This window comes from Choloepus didactylus, chromosome 2 (assembly GCF_015220235.1).
Source record: "Choloepus didactylus isolate mChoDid1 chromosome 2, mChoDid1.pri, whole genome shotgun sequence".
Lineage (NCBI taxonomy): Eukaryota > Metazoa > Chordata > Mammalia > Pilosa > Megalonychidae > Choloepus > Choloepus didactylus.
The window spans coordinates 62969214-62982158 of NC_051308.1; the positions used below are offsets into that span (position 1 = coordinate 62969214).

Below are 12945 nucleotides of genomic sequence, written 5' to 3' on the forward strand. Positions count from 1 at the left end.
CACTGAGTTTCCTCTGCCCATCAGCTCATTTATATGGCTCCACTGATCAAGGCCCCCAATGGGTGTTCATTCTCTAACACTCCAAACAGCAGTTATATGCAATCACAGTTCACCGCTCCCCGGGACTATTCTGGCTATCAGCGGGATGGATATCAGCAGAATTTCAAGTGAGGTTCTGGGCAGAGTCGACCATGGGGAGGGCCCCCAAGACCCAACAGAGGGATGCCACAAATGAACACTCAGCAAGTGAATTAATCTGATTCACAGGATTATGTCTAATTGCCAAAAACACACTGGCCAGTGTACCATAATATGTTATCAGAAGAGTTATTACCTGTTTGTTCTCCCTTTCAGGAAACTTATTGTAAAGGGACTGGTTTCATACCATAAAGACAGGACTACGATTGTCAGCTTTATATTACCTGGGTATGGAAGGAAACTATTTTTATTCTGCATGTTCTGTCCTAAGCGTCATCTTGAGCCTTGCACATGATAGATTCCTCACCCTTGCTTAGGAGTAAAACATACTTTATAGGGTGATAATATAGCCATAGTTATTTGAAGTGGTTTGGAAAAAGCAAGATTGACTTTTCTGACATTGGATAAAATCTGTAAATCAGTCCTAGAGTTATTCAGTGGTAACTGACAAAACTAAAATTTATCCCATGAAAGAAAGACGGAAGGAGTGGAGTGTGGTTTGGCAGAACAACTGCATTTCACAGCTTTTCCAGTTAAATTGGAGCACTGAACGTTTAGATGCATACAAATTATGCATGGGCCCTTGATCACACATTTAAGGCTGGCTACCAGCTTTTACAGAGCACTATTCATCATCTAGCCAAAGTACTGTGGTTAAAAACATGTAAATTGCTTTTTAACAGCTAATACTGTATAAGACAAAGCCAAAATGCAAAAGTAGGCTTTGATTGGCACTTTTTGAAAAATATGCAACAAACATGGGATGTCATCTGGATGGCCCCTTCTGTATTTAATGTGAAGTATTTAGATACCTTTTGAACACTTAACAATTTCTTTAACAATGACTTTTGTAAGGATTGGTACTCTGTATCATTCCTTATGACATGTACATTGTCTTTCACTAATTCTTGGATCTTGCTGTAATGTCACCTAAACTGGTACAGGTACTGATGAAAATCTTTAATGGATAATCATAGCACTTTTGGTCACATGTCTTTCCTGCAGCCTGAAGGTTTTTAAAAGAAAAAAGATATCAAATGCCTGCTGCTACCAGCCTTTTAAATTGCTATCTTTTGAAAAGCACCAGTATGTGTTTTAGATTGATTTCCCTGTTTAGGGAAATGACAGTCAGTAGTTCTCAGTTCTGATGGTATAAGCAAAACAAATAAAACATGTTTATAAAAGTTGTATCTTGAAACACTGGTGTTCAACAACTAGCAGCTTATGTGATTTACCCCATGCATTGTTAGTGTCACAAATTTTGTGGTTATCTCCAGAAGCTCTTTCTGTAGTACATACACTAATCTTTTCTCTAATTTAACTCTAATTGAATTCTCCTTTTCTCATGGAGTCATTTATATTCAAAGTGGTGATGTGTGATGTCTTCCCTTAGATGCATAGGGAGAATCATAAGTTTGATGGAGAACGGACAGTTAAGTAGTGACTTAGCCTTCCTTATGTACTGTGTTGGAATTTGTGTTATCAGTTTGAACACTAGTTCTGTGTGCTTGTGAACTTAATGCTGCTTGTTGTTGCATCCTGCTTTTACTTCATGGAAAATTAATACCATCTATTAAGCTAAGGCTACTAAGTTAATGGTATTTTCTGTGCAGCTATTGAATTTTATTTCAGCCTTTAGCTAAGGATTTTTTCCCAGCAGTAGCCTCATCTACTTAAAAAAAAAATTCTCCAACATTCATCATCAGACAACTGGAGTTTTTGCTGGTTTTGTAACTTACTAAAAACAGATAGGCTGTTGAACATTCCACATTCAAAAGTTTCACAGGGTTGTAAGCATGGGGGATCTTCAATGTTTATTTTCAAACAAAATAAGTTTGTGACTTATTTGTGGTTGTGGTACATCATATTGGAAGGGTTATCTGTTTAGTTTTGCAAACAACTATTTCTTTGGCTAGCACCTCCCCTTGTGTGCTTTAAATGACACCTGCCTGGGTGTCCCGGCCCACGGGACGATCAACGGAAGCTCCAAGTCCTGCGAAGGAAGAATGGTATGGGACAAGAGACACGAAGAATGACAGCAAGACAGGTTTCTGATCAAGCTGCAAAACTTTATTGAAAAGGCAGGGTATATATGCTCTAAGGTAGAGGGAGTGGCTAGTAAAAACGGGTGGCGGTCTAGGATTGGTGATTGCTGTTGCTAGGGTGAGAGGCAGATGTAAGGTTAGCTTTTGGCACAAACTAGCTACTGCTTAGGCGGGAACTACTGTTACTTCCTTGAAGAAGGCTAACTATAGCTTAGGCTGTTCTTGCATCAGCCCTGGCAGCCATGTTGCATGTCACCGGTATCGCTGAAGGTGAATATTATATATGCTACCATAATCGTCCCCAACACCTGGGATGTACCACAACCATATGTTAGCTGTATTTCAGGGGCTTAGATAAAATATTTGTGGTTTAGTGGGTAATCCATAGATGATGTTACCCTTACAAGCCTATTAAACTAAATTTGCTTTCTGTAGAAAATAATTTCATGACATTTAAAATTACAAAATTGGAGTAAATAAGTTCTTTATACATATTATGTTCTCTATGAATCAGTTCAGAGATGGGATGGGGAGAAAGGCCTTCTAGGTTTCAAACTTACATTAGTGAAGTGAATGTATAATGTTAATGTATAAAGGTGTTAGTATTTATTTGATTATTTCTGTGTATGTTTTTAAAAGAATCATTTGTTCCTTTCAAAATACTATATTTTTTTGGCATTCTACCATTGCAGTCTAAATGTAAAGTCAAAGAGTCAAAGAGTCAAAGAGTGGGGCTCTGGTCCTGAAGGAGGTGCAGTCTGTGGTTGCTGCTGGAGTGAATTTACCACCTCTACTGTTTCAACAGTCCACTCATCTACCTGCTCCTTTTCACTGCTGCTGTACTGTGTTTCTGCCATAAACTGTCTATTTACATACTCTATTGATTCAACTTCACTTTGTTCCGTGTACCCTTCTGTGGGCTGAGGTTCAGCTTCAGCTACCTGGTCTTCAACTGTCGGTGCTGAGGCTGCCTCCTCTTCTTCACACGGCCCATTCTGGTGGTTGTGGGTACTGTCAAAGTAGTTTCACTGGAAAACACACACAACAATTTCCTTAAGAGCTTTATAGGTTGTTCCACATACAGATTTTTCCTTCCCTTCCAGCAAGTCCCACAGGTGAATGGAGGCATGTTCATACTGCTCATTCAACCTCAAGTTATGTCCCATTCAGGGTCCACTAACTTACAAAATTCATCCAACAATGACAATTCCTCCTCAGGCAGTATTGGTGCTCCATTCAAACCCTGTTTCAGGTCAGTTCGTACCTCATCATTTCCCATTTTGTCCAAAACATATTGCAGCTCAGGTATATTTTTTTTTTTTTTTTTTTTTTTTTTTTTTTAATCATCATTTTATTGAGATATATTCACATACCACGCAGTCATACAAAACAAATTGTACTTTCGATTGTTTACAGTACCATTACATAGTTGTACATTCATCACCTAAATCAATCCCTGACACCTTCATTAGCACACACACAAAAATAACAAGAATAATAATTAGAGTGAAAAAGAGCAATTGAAGTAAAAAAGAACACTAGGTACCTTTGTCTGTTTGTTTGCTTCCCCTACTTTTCTACACATCGATCCATAAACTAGACAAAGTGGAGTTTGGTCCTTATGGCATTCCCAATCCCACTGTCACCCCTCATAAGCTACATTTTTATACAACTGTCTTCGAGATTCATGGGTTCTGGGTTGTAGTTTAATAGTTTCAGGTATCCACCACCAGCTACCCCAATTCTTTAGAACCTAAAAAAGGTTGTCTAAAGTGTGCGTAAGAGTGCCCACCAGAGTGATCTCTCGGCTCGTTTTGGAATCTCTCTGCCACCACTGAAGCTTATTTCATTTCCTTTCACATCCCCCTTTTGGTCAAGAAGATGTTCTCCATCCCACGATGCCGGGTCTACATTCCTACCCGGGAGTCATATTCCACGTTGCCAGGGAGATTCACTTCCCTGGGTGTCTGATCCCACGTAGGGGGGAGGGCAGTGATTTCACCTTTCAAGTTGGCTTAGCCAGAGAGAGAGGGCCACATCTGAGCAACAAAGAGGCATTCAGGAGGAGACTCTTAGGCACAAATACAGGGAGGCCTAGCCTCTCCTTTGCAGCAACCGTCTTCCCAAGGGTAAAACTTATGGTAGAGGGCTCAACCCATCAAACCACCAGTCCCCTATGTCTGTGGTCATGTTAGCAACCATGGAGGTGGGGTAGGCGAATACCCCTGCATTCTCCACAGGTTCCTCAAGGGGGCACTACATCTTTTTTTTTTTTTTTTTTCCCTTGTTTGTCTTTTTTCTTTTTTTTTTTTTTTTTTAACTTTCCCTTCTTTTTTCAAATCAACTGTATGAAAAAAAAAAGTTAAAAAGAAAACAAACATACAATAAAAGAACATTTCAAAGAGACCATAACAAGGGAGTAAGAAAAAGACAACTAACCTAAGATAACTGCTTAACTTCCAACATGTTCCTACTTTACCCCAAGAAAGTTACATACTATAGCAACATTTCAGTGAACTTGTTCCTACTACATCCATCAGAAATTAACAGACCATAGTCATTTCTGGGCATCCCCAGAACGTTAAATAGCTTATCTGTTCTTCTTGGATTATTGTTCCCCCTTCCTTAATTGCTCTCTACTGCTAGTTCCCCTACATTCTACATTATAAACCATTTGTTTTACATTTTTCAAAGTTCACATTAGTGGTAGCATATAATATTTCTCTTTTTGTGCCTGGCTTATTTCGCTCAGCATTATGTCTTCAAGGTTCATCCATGTTGTCATATGTTTCACCAGATCGTTCCTTCTTACTGCCGCGTAGTATTCCATCGTGTGTATATACCACATTTTATTTATCCACTCATCTGTTGATGGACATTTGGGTTGTTTCCATCTCTTGGCAATTGTGAATAATGCTGCTATGAACATTGGCGTGCAGATATCTGTTCGTGTCACTGCTTTCCGATCTTCCGGGTATATCCCGAGAAGTGCAATCGCTGGATCGAATGGTAGCTCTATCTCTAGTTTTCTAAGGAACTGCCAGACTGACTTCCAGAGTGGCTGAACCATTATACAGTCCCACCAACAATGAATAAGAGTTCCAATTTCTCCACATCCCCTCCAGCATTTGTAGTTTCCTGTTTGTTTAATGGCAGCCATTCTAACCGGTGTTAGATGGTATCTCATTGTGGTCTTAATTTGCATCTCTCTAATAGCTAGTGAAGCTGAACATTTTTTCATGTGTTTCTTGGCCATTTGTATTTCCTCTTCAGAGAACTGTCTTTTCATATCTTTTGCCCATTTTATAATTGGGCTGTCTGTACTATTGTCATTGAGTTGTAGGATTTCTTTGTATATGCAAGATATCAGTCTTTTGTCAGATACATGGTTTCCAAAAATTTTTTCCCATTGAGTTGGCTGCCTCTTTACCTTTTTGAGAAATTCCTTTGAGGTGCAGAAACTTCTAAGCTTGAGGAGTTCCCATTTATCTATTTTCTCTTTTGTTGCTTGTGCTTTGGGTGTAAAGTCTAGGAAGTGGCCTCCTAATACAAGGTCTTGAAGATGTTTTCCTACATTATCTTCTAGGAGTTTAATGGTACTTTCTTTTATATTGAGATCTTTGGTCCATTTTGAGTTAATTTTTGTGTAGGGGGTGAGGTAGGGGTCCTCTTTCATTCTTTTGGATATGGATATCCAACTCTCCCAGCCCCATTTGTTGAAAAGACCATTATGGCTCAGTTCGGTGACTTTGGGGGCCTTATCAAAGATCAGTCGGCCATAGATCTGAGGGTCTATCTCTGAATTCTCAATTCGATTCCATTGATCTATATGTCTATCTTTGTGCCAGTACCATGCTGTTTTGGCAACTGTGGCTTTATAATAAGCTTCAAAGTCAGGGAGTGTAAGTCCTCCCACTTCGTTTTTCTTTTTTAAAGTGTCTTTAGCAATTCGAGGCATCTTCCCTTTCCAAATAAATTTGATAACTAGCTTTTCCAAGTCTGCAAAGTAGGTTGTTGGAATTTTGATTGGGATTGCATTGAATCTGTAGATGAGTTTGGGTAGAATTGACATCTTAATGACATTTAGCCTTCCTATCCATGAACATGGAATATTTTTCCATCTTTTAAGGTCCCCTTCTATTTCTTTTAGTAGAGTTATGTAGTTTTCTTTGTATAGGTCTTTGACATCTTTGGTTAAGTTTATTCCTAGGTACTTGATTTTTTTAGTTGCTATTGAAAATGGTATCTTTTTCTTGAGTGTCTCTTCAGTTTGTTCATTTCTAGCATATAGAAACATTACTGACTTATGTGCATTAATCTTGTATCCCGCTACTTTGCTAAATTTGTTTATTAGCTCTAGTAGGTGTATCGTTGATTTCTCAGGGTTTTCTAGATATAAGATCATATCATCTGCAAACAATGACAGTTTTACTTCTTCTTTTCCAATTTGGATGCCTTTTATTTCTTTGTCTTGCCGGATTGCCCTGGCTAGCACTTCCAGCACAATGTTGAATAACAGTGGTGACAGCGGGCATCCTTGTCTTGTTCCTGATCTTAGAGGGAAGGCTTTCAGTCTCTCACCATTGAGTACTATGCTGGCTGTGGGTTTTTCATATATGGTCTTTATCATGTTGAGGAAGTTTCCTTCAATTCCTACCTTTTGAAGTGTTTTTATCAAAAAGGGATGTTGGATTTTGTCAAATGCTTTTTCAGCATCTATTGAGATGATCAATTGATTTTTCCCTTTCGAGTTTTTAATGTGTTGTAATACATTGATTGTTTTTCTTATGTTGAACCATCCTTGCATGCCTGGAATGAACCCCACTTGGTCATGGTGTATGATTTTTTTAATGTGTCTTTGGATTCGATTTGCAAGTATTTTGTTGAGGATTTTTGCATCTATATTCATTAGGGAGATTGGCCGGTAGTTTTCCTTTTTTGTAGCATCTTTGCCTGGTTTTGGTATTAGATTGATGTTAGCTTCATAAAATGAGTTAGGTAGTGTTCCATTGTTTTCAATGTTTTGAAAGAGTTTGAGTAAGATTGGTGTCAGTTCTTTCTGGAAAGTTTGGTAGAATTCCCCTGTGAAGCCATCTGGCCCTGGGCATTTATTTGTGGGAAGATTTTTGATGACTGATTGGATCTCTTTGCTTTTGATGGGTTGGTTGAGGTCTTCTATTTCTTCCCTGGTCAGTCTAGGTTGTTCATATGTTTCCAGTAAATTGTCCATTTCTTCTACATTATCCAGTTTGTTGCCATACAGTTGTTCATAGTACCCTCTTATAATTTTTTAAATTTCCTTGGGATCTGCAGTTATGTCACCTTTTTCATTCATTATTTTGTTTATATGGGTCTTCTCTCTTTTTGATTTTGTCAGTCTAGCTAGGGGCTTGTCAATCTTGTTGATCTTCTCAAAGAACCAACTTTTGGTGATATTTATCCTTTCTATTGTTTTTTTGTTCTCTATGTCATTTATTTCTGCTTTAATCCTTGTTATTTCTTTTCTTGTACTTGGTTTAGGATTGGTTTGCTGTTCATTTTCTAGCTTCTTCAGTTGATCCATTAGTTCTTTGATTTTGGCTCTTTCTTCCTTTTTAATATATGCGTTTAGTGCTATAAATTTCCCCCTTAGCACTGCTTTTGCTGCATCCCATAGGTTTTGGTATGTTGTGTTCTCATTTTCATTCGTCTCTATATATTTAGCAATTTCTCTTGCTATTTCTTCTTTAACCCACTGATTGTTTAGGAGTGTGTTGTTTAACCTCCAGGTATTTGTGAATTTTCTAAGTCTCTGATGGTTATTGACTTCTAATTGTATTCCATTGTGGTCAGAGAATGTGCTTTGAATAATTTCAATCTTTTTAAATTTATTGAGGCTTGTTTTATGTCCCAGCATATGATCTATTCTGGAGAAAGTTCCGTGAGCACTAGAAAAGTATGTGTATCCTGTTGATTTGGGATGTAATGTCCTGTAGATGTCTGTTAAATCTAATTCATTTATCAGATTGTTTAGGTTTTCAATTTCCTTATTGGTCTTCTGTCTGGTTGATCTATCTATAGGAGAGAGTGATGTGTTGAAGTCTCCCACAATTATTGTGGAAACATCAATTGCTTCCTTTAGTTTTGCCAATGTTTCTCTCATGTATTTTGTGGCACCTTGATTGGGTGCATAGACATTTACGATTGTTATTTCTTCTTGCTGAATTGCCCCTTTTATTAGTATGTAGTGGCCTTCTTTGTCTCTCAAAACATCCCTGCATTTGAAGTCTATTTTATCTGAGATTAATATTGCTACACCTGCTTTCTTTTGGCTGTAGCTTGCATGAAATATTTTTTTCCATCCTTTCACTTTCAGTTTCTTTGTGTCCCTGTGTCTAAGATGAGTCTCTTGTATGCAACATATTGATGGTTCATTTTTTTTGATCCATTCTGCGAATCTATATCTTTTAATTGGGGAGTTTAATCCATTTACATTCAATGTTAAAACCGTGAAGGCATTTCTTGAATCGGCCATCTTATCCTTTGGATTATGTTTGCCATATTTTTCCCTCTCTCTATTAATATCCTTTATTGTACCCATACCAAATCTCTTTAGTACTGAACCTTTCTCCAAGTCTCTGTGTCCTGTCTTTGTTTCTCTGTCTGTAGGGCTCCCTTTAGTATCTCCAGTAGGGCAGGTCTCTTGTTAGCAAATTCTCTCAGCATTTCTTTGTCTGTGAAAAATTTAAGCTCTCCCTCAAATTTGAAGGAGAGCTTTGCTGGATAAAGTATTCTTGGCTGGAAATTCCTCTCACTCAGAATTTTAAATATATCGTGCCACTGCCTTCTCGCCTCCATGGTGGCTGCTGAGTAGTCACTACTTAGTCTTATGCTGTTTCCTTTGTATGTGGTGAATTGCTTTTCTCTTGCTGCTTTCAGAACTTGCTCCTTCTCTTCTATGTTTGACAGTGTGATCAGTATATGTCTCGGAGTGGGTTTTTTTGGATTTATTCTATTTGGAGTTCGCTGAGCATTTATGATTTGTGTATTTATGTTGTTTAGAAGATTTGGGAAGTTTTCCCCAACAATTTCTTTGAATACTCTTCCTAGACCTTTACCCTTTTCTTCCCCTTCTGGGACACCAATGAGTCTTATATTTGGACGTTTCATATTATCTATCATATCCCTGAGGTCCATTTCGAGTTTTTCAATTTTTTTCCCCATTCTTTCTTTTATGTTTTCATTTTCCATTCTGTCATCTTCCAGGTCACTGATTCGTTGTTCAACTTCCTCTAGTCTTGTACTATGAGTGTCCAGAATCTTTTTAATTTGGTCAACAGTTTCTTTAATTTCCATAAGATCATCCATTTTTTTATTTAGTCTTGCAATGTCTTCTTTATGCTCTTCTAGGGTCTTCTTGATTTCCTTCATATCCCATACTAGGGTCTCATTGTTCATCTTTAGTTCTTTGAGTAGCTGCTCTAGGTGTGTCTCTTCTGGTCTTTTGATTTGGGTGCTTGGGCTTGGGTTATCCATATCGTCTGGTTTTTTCATATGCTTTATAATTTTCTGTTGTTTTTGGCCTCGTGGCATTTGCTGACCTTGATAGGGTTCTTTTAGGGTTTGTAGACCAGTTGAAGTCCTTATCTCTAATATATCAGATCTACAGCTTCGTGGAGTACACTTTCTCTAACTAACCAGCAGGTGGCGTCCACGAGCCACCTGTTCTCCACAAGCCAGATCTCCCCTGCTTAGCCTTTTTGGTGAGTGGGGGAGTGAGTCTTGTGGGGCCCAATTGGTGTCCCAAGCTTGCGTGTGTAGTTGGTGTTGCCTGCCCTGTATGTGGGGCGTGTTTCTGGGCAGTCGGGGAGGGGGGGTGGCCCTAACAATCAAATCTCCCTGATGATCCTAGAGTTTTAAAGCTACTGCAATAGTCTAATCCTTCAGTTCAGTCCTGCCACAGTTTGTCTCTGCCACTGACCCACAAGTCTTTGGTATTGGCGTATGGCTCCTGAGACTTGCAAGTGGGCCCCTCTTCCAGGCTGTGCACCCCGGGTCCTCTGTTGAGGGATGACTGTGCTATGTCACAGGTGAGTGCCGTCCCCCCAGGGCAGTTCTGGGCTGCTGGGCTGTGTTGGGAGGCTCCCAGTCTGCTCAAATGATGGCTGAATGGGGCTCTGTTAATTCACACTGCTCCCCCTTCCCAGCTCTGGGACTTTCAGCTGAGGTTGCAGGGAAGGCTAATGTCCACGCCCAGTTTTGTGGTGTGTGCCTGTTATTTGAAGCACTTCCGTCACACTGGGTTGTCTGGGGCAGCTCTGGGCTATGGGGCTGGCGATGGGCAGGAGTGTTTCCTGTCCACCAGGATGGTGGCTGTGAGCGGACACCCCCCTTTTCTTGGGAAGTTGTGTTGTTTAGTGAATTTTCTCAGCCACTGGATTATTGCCTTTTGTCTCAGAGCTCTCTTAGTTCTGCTCTTGACTTGACGTGCCCAAATTTCAATTCTTTGAAGCTTTCTGTATTGAGCTTCTTAGAGTAATTGTTTTAGAAAAAGCAAAAAGGATTAAAAAAAAAAAAAAAAAAAAAAAAAAAACGGCCCTCCTCAGAGATCTAATGGGTTATTGAAATGCTAATAGACAAAGCAACCAGGGCCATTAAGGAAAGGTGCCCAGGGCAGAGAGATCAGCCTTGCTTCGGGATTTGCATATGCGCCTCAAGGCCTGATCTCCGCCCTTCCCCTTTCTGTGTTCACCAGAACTCCAAAAATCCTCTGCTTTTATTTTGGAGTTTTTCGTGTTGTTTTTTTTCTATGCCTGTCTCCTCTCTGCTGGGCTGGCTGCTCTCAGAGTCTCTGGTGTCTGGCCTCAGTCTATCTATGGTTGGAGTTTGAATCAGTAGAATGAGTTTCCGGTAAGAGCAGCCACTGCAATTCTCCCTTCTCCTTCCTGGAGCTGACAGCCCCTCCTCCCCCGGGACTGAGCCTGGCAGGGAGGGGCGCGGGTCCCCTGGCCGCAAAAACTTACAGATTTCGCTGATCTCAGCAGTTCCACGTTTTCATGAGTGTTGTATGAAGTATGCCCAAAGACAGATTGCTCTGTGGTGTCCAGTCCACGCAGTTCCTGGCTTTTTACCTACTTTCCTGGAGGAGTAACTAAAACATACAGCTCACCAGTCTGCCATCTTGCCCCGCCTCCAGGTATAGTTTTTAAGTGTGTCTGTTCAGCTTCTTCTCGCCTAAGCTGCTCCCGATGTGTTGTCTTCTTTATCGTTTTCTGAATATCTTGACTTAATGCCATGAAACTCCTCTGTAATCTTTTGCAAACTCCAAGTTATTTGTGACTTCTTGGTAGTTGGATACTTCATCCAGCTGATCCTGATTAAGCCTCTCCCCTTTGTTCATTTGTTCCTGGTAATCATCAGGCTTGCCCTTTTTCTTCTCCAGGTTCCGAAGTTTCTTGTCAATCACCCCGAGAATCTGCTTCAAGGCCTCGTTCTGGACAGCGCCGGTGCCGGTTCTGGGGTGCTGAGAAGCCGGGGCAGCTGCCCGGGCCCCTGCCTCACTCGCGGAGGAGCCCGACGGGGGTGGCTGGCTGGACGACTTGCTGCCGCCTCCACTGTGCCTGGTGGCTGAGAGCATCGTGTGCGCGAGGAGGCCGCTGGAGATCCCGAGTGGGCGGCTGCGGGGCAAGGGTGACGGTAGGTTCTGGGCTGTGTCGTGCGCTCCTTGGGCGCAGGCCGCTTCGCCCAGTCCCGGCTGCACTAAGAGCTGCTGTTGGTGAGCGACCTGTGTGGTTTGTGTGATGAGACGTTTGTGGTCATTCTTATCTTTAGCTCTCCGTATGTAATGTGTCTTTTTTTTTTCTTTGCCTACTTTTTAGGATATTCCCCTTATCACCAGTTTTCAGAAATTTGATTATGTTGTCTTGGAGTGGTTTTCATGTTTTTCTCAGTTTGGTTTCACTGAACTTCTTGGATATGTAGGTTTGTAGTTTTCATCAAATTTGGGAAATCTCTACCATTATTTTTAAAAATATTTTTTCTGTTCCCATACCCCCTCCTTCTTCAACTCCAGTTACAGGTATCTTAGTTGTTTCATATTGATTCACAGGTCATTAATGCTCTGTTTTTTTCCTCCCAATCTTTTGTCTATGTTTCATTTTGCATATTTTTATTATTAAGTTTTCAAGTTTGCTTATCTTTCCTTCTGCTTTGTCTAATTTGCTGTTAATTACATATTTTTCATTTCAGATATTAGATTTCTATATCTAGAATTTGCTTTCTCTTTTTTATGCCTTCAGATTTCATTCTCATTAAAATGATGGTCTTCTCCACCTTTATGGAGTTTATTTATGATAGCTTTTTAAGAAGTATCTTTTCTGATCATTCTGTCATCTTTTTCATTTGGGGTCTGTTTGTATTCATCACTTTTTTTCCTAGCTAGGGATTACATTTTCCTCCTTTTTTTATATACTTATCAATTTTTTTATTGGATGCCAGGCATTGTAAATGTTATGTATTTGGTATTGTATTTTCTGAATTCCCTTAAACATTGTTGGACCTTGTTCTAGAATGCTGTTAAGTTACTTGGAATCAGTTGGATCCTTTTGAGTCTTCTTTTTAAGCTTATTAAGGCAGGTTCAGAGCTGCCTTTAGTATAGGGCTAATATGATTCCACTACCAAGATAATAAGCTTCCGAGGACTCTAATCAAATCCTATTAATTA

At 39.9% G+C, this 12945-nt stretch overlaps 1 pseudogene; it reads right to left on the reverse strand.

Moving 5' to 3' along the window:
• Window positions 1-2956: 2956 nt before the first annotated feature.
• Window positions 2957-11859, reverse strand: LOC119511768 (annotated as a pseudogene).
• Window positions 11860-12945: the final 1086 nt, after the last annotated feature.